At 44.1% G+C, this 7593-nt stretch overlaps 1 non-coding gene across 1 annotated transcript; it reads right to left on the minus strand.

The window, feature by feature from the left end:
• Positions 1–219: 219 nt before the first annotated feature.
• LOC145409004 (5S ribosomal RNA) lies at positions 220–338 on the minus strand. The gene has a single exon (XR_013899033.1). It is a non-coding gene; the product is annotated as a 5S ribosomal RNA (ribosomal RNA).
• Between the last annotated feature and the right edge of the window lie 7255 nt (positions 339–7593).

Below are 7593 nucleotides of genomic sequence, written 5' to 3' on the forward strand. Positions count from 1 at the left end.
ATGGTAAGATTAGATAAAGTATGGCCGTCTAATGCTATAGTTGAGGCAATTGTTAACTTCTGGAAACCCAAGAACAAAGGAATTGCATAAGTTCCTGGATTCATCATTCATTCATTGCCAGACGCCATGTATCCCAAACGGGGTGGCCAAGGGCTTAGAGTTAATTGTTTTACAGGGAGGGGCACTAATCCTCCACCAACCCCACTTGACAAGTAGGGATGCCAACAGCATCTGGTGTTCCCAGGCGGTCACCCATCCAAGTACTAACCAGACCCAACGTTGCTTAACTTCGCTGATTGGACGGGAAGCGGTGTACTCAACGTGGTATGGTTCCTGGATATGGTGGGTTATTATTGGAGGTTTGCCTTAATCCGCACCATGCTAGCGAAGTAGAGCTACTTTCCCTTCAAATATGCCGGTGACATAGATCTACATCCTGCAGCACTGAGAAGCCATAGCAAGCACGTAAAGTTAAAATGAAAGGAAATGTATCTTGCTAACTTCAGACATATCTCCGCTGCACTTACAACACTGATTTAGGATTACGGGAGACAAGTGAGTCCTAGCAGGCTCATAGCCGCTCTGCTCTGTCTGTAGCCTTTAAGATTTCAGTGGTCGAGTGGCACCAACGTGACTCGATTCAGTCTACTTTCTGGCTTCGGTGATTACTTATATTAGTGCCAGGGATTTTATACAGATGTATTAAGCCCATTTACCCTCCCAGAAAATCCAAAATTGGTTCACAGGCTCACAGATGCTCTGCTCTCTCATTAGCCTCAAAGTTTTCAGAAGTAGAGTGGCACCAACCTAACTCAATTCAACCAACTTTCTGGCTTTGGTGATTACTTATGTTAGTGCCACTGATCTTATATTGATGTATTAAGCCCATTTAGCCAGAAAAAAATATCCAAAATCGGCTCACTAGCACATAGCTGCTCTGCTCTCTCAGTAACCTCAAATATTTCAGAGGTAGATGGCATCATCCTCGCTCAATTCAACCAACTATCTGGCCTTAGTGATTACTTTTGTTAGTGCCACTGATCTTATATTGGTGTGTTAAGCCCATATAGCCAGAAAAAAGAAAATCTAAATCGGCTGGTGTAGAGGGGCATCATTTTTTTTTCTTTTTTGCCCAGCATGGTACGGGATAAAGAAAGAAGTCAAATATGAGTGGAAGGAAGAATGTGAAGAGGCATTTTCAAAAATTAAGGTGAATTTTGTTTAGTCAGCCTATGCTCCAGCCCCAAGCCTCAGTAAGCATTTTAAATTAACTGTTATGATGCTTGTGGTGTTGGTGCCAGTGCAGTCCTTTCACAAGATAATGATCATGGTGCTGAACTACCCATTTGTTGCTTTATCAAAAAGCTGAATGTTCTGAAGACTGACTGCTATTGAAAAGGAACTCCTTGGACTCATTCTTGCCCTGAAACATTATTCAGTGTATATTGGTTCAGTCTTAACTCTTAATACTGTGTTTACCGGCCACAATCCGGTGAAATTCTTAGCAGAATTTAGAGACAGGAATCAACAGTTAACTTACTGGGGTCCATTCCTCCAACAGTATGCCCTAGATGCCTACCATGCCAAAGGAGAAAGGAATGTTTTAGCAGACTGTTTGTCAAGGATGTAACCTTGCAAGATGTACAGATATTTCCCCATGTTAATTCTATTAATCAGAAGGGAGGTGTTACTTGCCGCAGCCTGGCAGCTGATCTGGACATTGACCGTGTCAAGTCTGTTCTGGAGGAACCAGCCGTCTGAAAGTTGATATTAGGCGCAACTAACTGCTGACTTCTGTGTGCTAACTCAGCGGTGGTTCACTTTGGAGCATAGTTTATGATAAAGGTCAACCTACACTGGAGTACGAGGAAAGAGAGAGGGCAGAGCAAAACCCAAGTGATGTGGACCACCCCCATACAATGTATCAGCCGACCCCAGTTGAATAAAATGATGCAACTCCCCTCTTGATGGGATTATTGGAAAGAAATTATCCTGGTGTAAGACAGGAAAAGAGGCTTGGCTACTAAAATATTTTAAGTGGCCATGGGTGGTACAGCATTTCTCACTTGAATCCAACCTCCTTTAAGTCCCTCTCTTAATTTAGTGACCTAATATAAGAAGTACTCCAAGAAATCGTGCCGTAAGTTAAGAATTTCTATTTAACTTGAACACAGCAGCCTAGTAATGTTACTGTTCCCAACTAGCTGAAAAGTCCGAGCTTGTTTGAATAGGTTTGTAAATTATTCTATTTAGGTTAGAAGTGTCAGGCTGTGCACCTGTTTATTATATAAAAGAACCTAATTCTCAGGTATACTACGTAAAGTGTAAATAAAGTAAGGTTTATTTGATTCAGTTTCATTCCCTTTAACTTTACGCTTCGAGTCAGAATTCTCTGTGCACGGTCTGCGACAAATGAATTACATAGCTGGTGTCATATTATCACATGTTTTAGAAATCTTGTGTACTTGACTCTAAGCGCCTCGTACTCTGCGCTTTGTCAAGTGAACAAGAATTAGATTTAAACGTTCCTTATTTTCTTTCTTTGTCCCAGTATCAAATTTGTCAGCATTTGATTAACTCTTTCTAATTTCTCATTATCTATTTTTGACGAACATTGAAAAGAAAATGCTCAAGAGGGAGCAGTATTAATGAAATTTACATGGAAAGGATGATATTCTCTGATTTAAATCAAATGCTCTGCCTTTGAGTGCAACCAGTTTGCTTTTGCATCTTTGCACTGTAGACATTTTTTTTTTTCTACAATTATTCATACATCATTTTATTGTTTTACATTCTCGACCTGAGTATTACTCATAGAGTAGTTAACAATGATGATCAGCTGCAGAAGAAGTGGCACTGCTGTATTTGTTTGGATCTTTGGACTCGTACCGTAGTAGTATGAAGAGTTGGGACCTCGCAATAATGACCTGGCATGAACAGTGAGTAACGGAATTTTGCTCTCAGCGTCTGTGCATTATCGAACCTATGTATCACTTGAATAACGATAAGCATTAGGATACAACTGGACCCATGTATCAGGTGTCTAGTTTGGTGAGAAGGAGGTGTGGATAGAGGTGGAGGGGAGGGAGAGGAGGGGGGAGGGGTGGGCTTTCCCACTCTGGGTAGCTTCGCAAAGGGTTTCGGGAAGAATGTTCACCAGCAACTATCGTATGAATCTGGTTATATAAGAAACCAACAAATAAACCACAACTAATGTGAGAGTCACACATCACTATAATGGAATCAACTAAAAATGGAGAATAATCACGTAAACATATCTTGCTGTTTCATTACAAAATTCAGGTGACGCACAGAAGGTGCCGAGCAAGACGAATATACTGCCACAGCATAAGTCATTTATATGGTAGTCCTAGTAGACATAACAGGGAGTAGCATTTTGGCACCATGCTATCACCTATGAAGGTATTCTATTAGGTATGCACACAGTGCAACTACGATGTAGTTGTAAAACTACACAAGTTTTTATTTATGAACGTGTTTACATTCCATCTAATAACATCAGGAATAGTTGGTTTTCAATACCGTCATTTTCATTGTTATTGACTAAAATAGTGTAATTGTGGTGATGTGTCACGCCAAGTGGCCTCATGAATCAGTCTCCACCTCCCCCGCACCAACCACACGCCACATCACATGATAAGCCTAACACTTAACAAACTGACGTTTGCTGTGTTTTACGTATCACTATGTCCCATTCATAGCTGTACTGAAAGTCAAGTAATACATATACTATGTAGCCCTCTATACAAAGGTGAAAGCACGCCGTGTGTGTGTGCCCCTAACCATGTAAATGTTTGTTGTCTCCCTCGTTTCCTGTAAAGTATTGGGTTCCAGCTTACGACTCAGCATGCGACTCAGCAAGAAACAGGAGAGCCCTTCCCCCCCCCCTTCCATTCCCTCCCCTCCCCCACTAGCCACACTTGCAACCAAACTAGACGCCCGATACAGGGTCCAGTTATATCCAAATGCTTATCGCTATTCAATTGATACATTGGTTCGACAATGCACAGACGCTGAGAGCAAAATTCCATTACTCACTGTCCGTGCCAGGTCATTATTGCGAGGACCCAGCTCTTCAATCTGCTGCGGTACGTGTCCAACCCGTGTCCAAAGATCCAAACAAATACAGCGGTGCCACATCGCTGACTATGGGTGAAGTTCAGGGAACTCGGGAGTGCGGCCAACTGTAAAGGCCCTCTCCCACTTCGGCGAAACTGTGGAAGATAAAGTCACGATGTGTCAAAAATCCCTAATCGTGGGTATTCGTCATCAAAATCTTGTCCATTCATGGCATGGCGCCGATACGTCGCACGAGGTGCAAATTTGTCGTGGGGGACCACGACGTTTTCATGCTGCATGAAAACGTCGTGGTCCTCCACGATTTTGTAAAATTTCGCAGATTAGTCTTAAACAACAAGGCGACGCCTCGGCGACATCGGCGATTACCCTGCTTATAAACCGCGTATGATCGCCGACATCGGCGAGGCATCGGCAGTGAAAAAAAACGTTGAGAGATCATACGGTCATACGGCGAAGAGTCGGCAATGTATCGGCGATGCTTCAGTGAGGTTAATACGACATAGCCTACGTAAACCGTACGATATGTACCGGGTTGTGCGACAGTAATATTTCATCTTATGAATGTCGGTGATATATCGCCGACATTTCGCGGATGAACCGTCGATTAATCGCCTTAAATACGCCGATGACGGCGAGGCACCTGCGATGGCCTCGGCGTTTTGTCTGCGAGGTGCGTGCGATGCATTCGCCAACACATCGACGATACATCGTCGACAGTACGCCACCGTTGTACCTTTATCGCCATTGAGTCGCCATTAAAAAAAACGTTAAAATTTGAATTTAGAATAATGCTTGTGCATTACGCCGACATATCAGCGATATGTCGGCTACTAGTCGCCAGTTATATCGTATACTCCGCCGAGGTTTCGGCGTTTTGTCATACTGGTTTCGCAGGTATTACGCCGACACCACGATTCTTGGTCAGAATCGTCGACACATCACCGACTTCAGCCACGATTTTCATCGTGGCTTCATCGTGCCTATTTACGCCGAAGTGGGAGAGGGCCTTAAGTCAGCCGAAAAAGTCGTGTCATCGTTCCGAACCCCGTATATATTCGAACAGATAAGTCGAAGCATCAGGGATAGCTTCACAAGTCTGGCAACTGTGTCACACCAGATGGTGGTGGGAGTGAGTGGTTTGGGGTGCCATGTATTACTGTCGGTTGGAAATTGTTGGGAATAACATACTTGGCAGTTACTGTCGGGTGGAAATTGTTGGGAATAACATACTTGGCAATAGGATTATAGTCAACTTTTATCACTTATGTCACTAAATGTCTTCATATCCATCGTCATAAGTTTACATGTAATCAGAATATACTGCAGTTTCATATACATGAGTTGTCATGTCTAATTCATCTTTGATATTTGGAATGCTACAGAGGACGGAATAACGGTGGAATACGTTTCATAACGAGTGTTTGGAATTTAATGAAACGTCACGATTATGATAATATAAAACATCGTTTATTAATGATAACTAAAATCTCCCCTCTATTTCCCGTCGTCCAGAATAGATAACTGAATGACATTGAAGATATGAGTATATGCTGGTGGGTGTATATCTTGGTTTCATCACCTTGCGTAACACCTGTGGCTGGGTTTCCCCATAGATATAAATAAGACTAGATGCCGCATCGCCCATTCTTCAGTACAGCAGCGGTGCGTCTGTGCGGCCGTCATCTTGGAGCGGTCAAGCATGTAATAGTGGGGCTTGTTTTAGAGTAAAGTCAGACTATGAAAATGAATGTTGTTCTGAAGGAGGTGGTGATGGTCGATATGCTTGTGGTAGTGGTGATGGTGGTTATTGTTGTGGAGGTGGTGATGGTAGTTTTTGTTGTGGTGGTGGTGATGGTGGTTTTGTTGTGGTGGTGGTGATGGTGGTTATTGTTGTGGAGGTGGTGATGGTAGTTTTTGTTGTGGTGGTGGTGATGGTGGTTTTGTTGTGGTGGTGGTGATGGTGATTTTTGTTGTGGTGGTGGTGGTTTCTGTTGTTGTGGTGGTAGTGGTGGTTATTTTGTTGGTTGTGGTGGCTGTTGTGTTGATGGTAATTCTTGTGGTGGTTGTTGTTGTGGTGGTGTTGTGGTTATTGTGGTTGTTGTTGTTGTTGTGATGATGGTTATAATGGTGGCTGTTGTGGTGGTGATTGTTGTGGTGGTTTGTTGTTGTTGTTGTGGTAATTGTTGTTGTGGTGGTTGTGGTGGTGGATGTGGTGGTGGTGGTTGTGGTGGTGGATGTGGTGGTGGTGGTTGTGGTGGTGGATGTTGTGGTGGTAGTGGTGGTTATTTTGTTGGTTGTGGTGGCTGTTGTGTTGATGGTAATTGTTGTGGTGGTTGTTGTTGTGGTGGTGTTGTGGTTATTGTGGTTGTTGTTGTGGTGGTGTTGTGGTTATTGTGGTTGTTGTTGTTGTTGTGATGATGGTTATAATGGTGGCTGTTGTGGTGGTGATTGTTGTTGTTGTTGTTGTTGTTGTAATTGTTGTTGTGGTGGTGGATGTGGTGGTGGTGGTTGTGGTGGTGGATGTGGTGGTGGTGGATGTGGTGGTGGTGGATGTGGTGGTGGTGGTTGTGGTGGTGGATGTGGTGGTGGTGGTAGTGGTGGTTATTTTGTTGGTAGTGGTGGTTGTGGTGGTAGTGGTGGTTATTTTGTTGGTAGTGGTGGTTGTGTTGATGGTAATTGTTGTGGCAGTTGTTGTTGTGTTGCTGTGGTTATTGTGATTGTTGTTGGTGGTGGTTTTGTGGTTATTGTGGTTGTTGCTGTTGTTGTGATGATGGTTATATTGGTGGCTGTTGTGGTGGTGGCTGTTGTGGTGGTGGTTGTTGTGGTGGTGGTTGTTGTTGTGGTGGTGGTTGTGGTGGTTATTGTGATGGTAGTGGTTGATGTGATGGTGGTTGTGGTGATGGTGCTGGTTGTTGTTGTGATGGTGGTTGTCGTTGTTGTCGTGGTAATTGTTGTTGTGGTGGTTGTGGTTGTTGTTGCTCTTGTGGTGGTGGTGGTGGTGGTTGTGGCTGTGGATGTGGTGGTGGTGGTGGTTGTGGCTGTGGATGTGGTGGTGGTGGTTGTGGTGGTGGATGTTGTGGTGGTGGTTGTGGTGGTGGATGTGGTGGTGGTGGTTGTGGTGGTGGATGTGGTGGTGGTGGTTGTGGTGGTGGTGGTGGTTGTGGTGGTGGTGGTGATGGTTGTTGTTGTTGTGGTGGTGGTGGTGTTATTGTAGATGTTTTTGTTGTTGTTGTGGTGGTGGTGGTAGTGGTTGTTGTTGTTGTTGTTGTGGTGGTGGTGGTGGTGGTGGTGGTTGTTGTTGTGGTGGTGGTGGTGGTGGTTGTTGTTGTTGTGGTGGTGGTGGTGGTTGTTGTTGTGGTGGTTGGTGGTGGTGGTGGTGGTGGTTGTTGTGGTGGTGGTGGAGGTGGTGGTTGTTGTGGTGGTGGTGGAGGTGGTGGTTGTTGTGGTGGTGGTGGTGGTAGTTGTTGTTATGGTTGTTATTGTTGGTGTTGT

Source organism: Coenobita brevimanus, chromosome 8 (genome assembly GCF_032717465.1).
Source record: "Coenobita brevimanus isolate Jiangsu-jjx chromosome 8, ASM3271746v2, whole genome shotgun sequence".
In the NCBI taxonomy this organism is placed as follows: domain Eukaryota; kingdom Metazoa; phylum Arthropoda; class Malacostraca; order Decapoda; family Coenobitidae; genus Coenobita; species Coenobita brevimanus.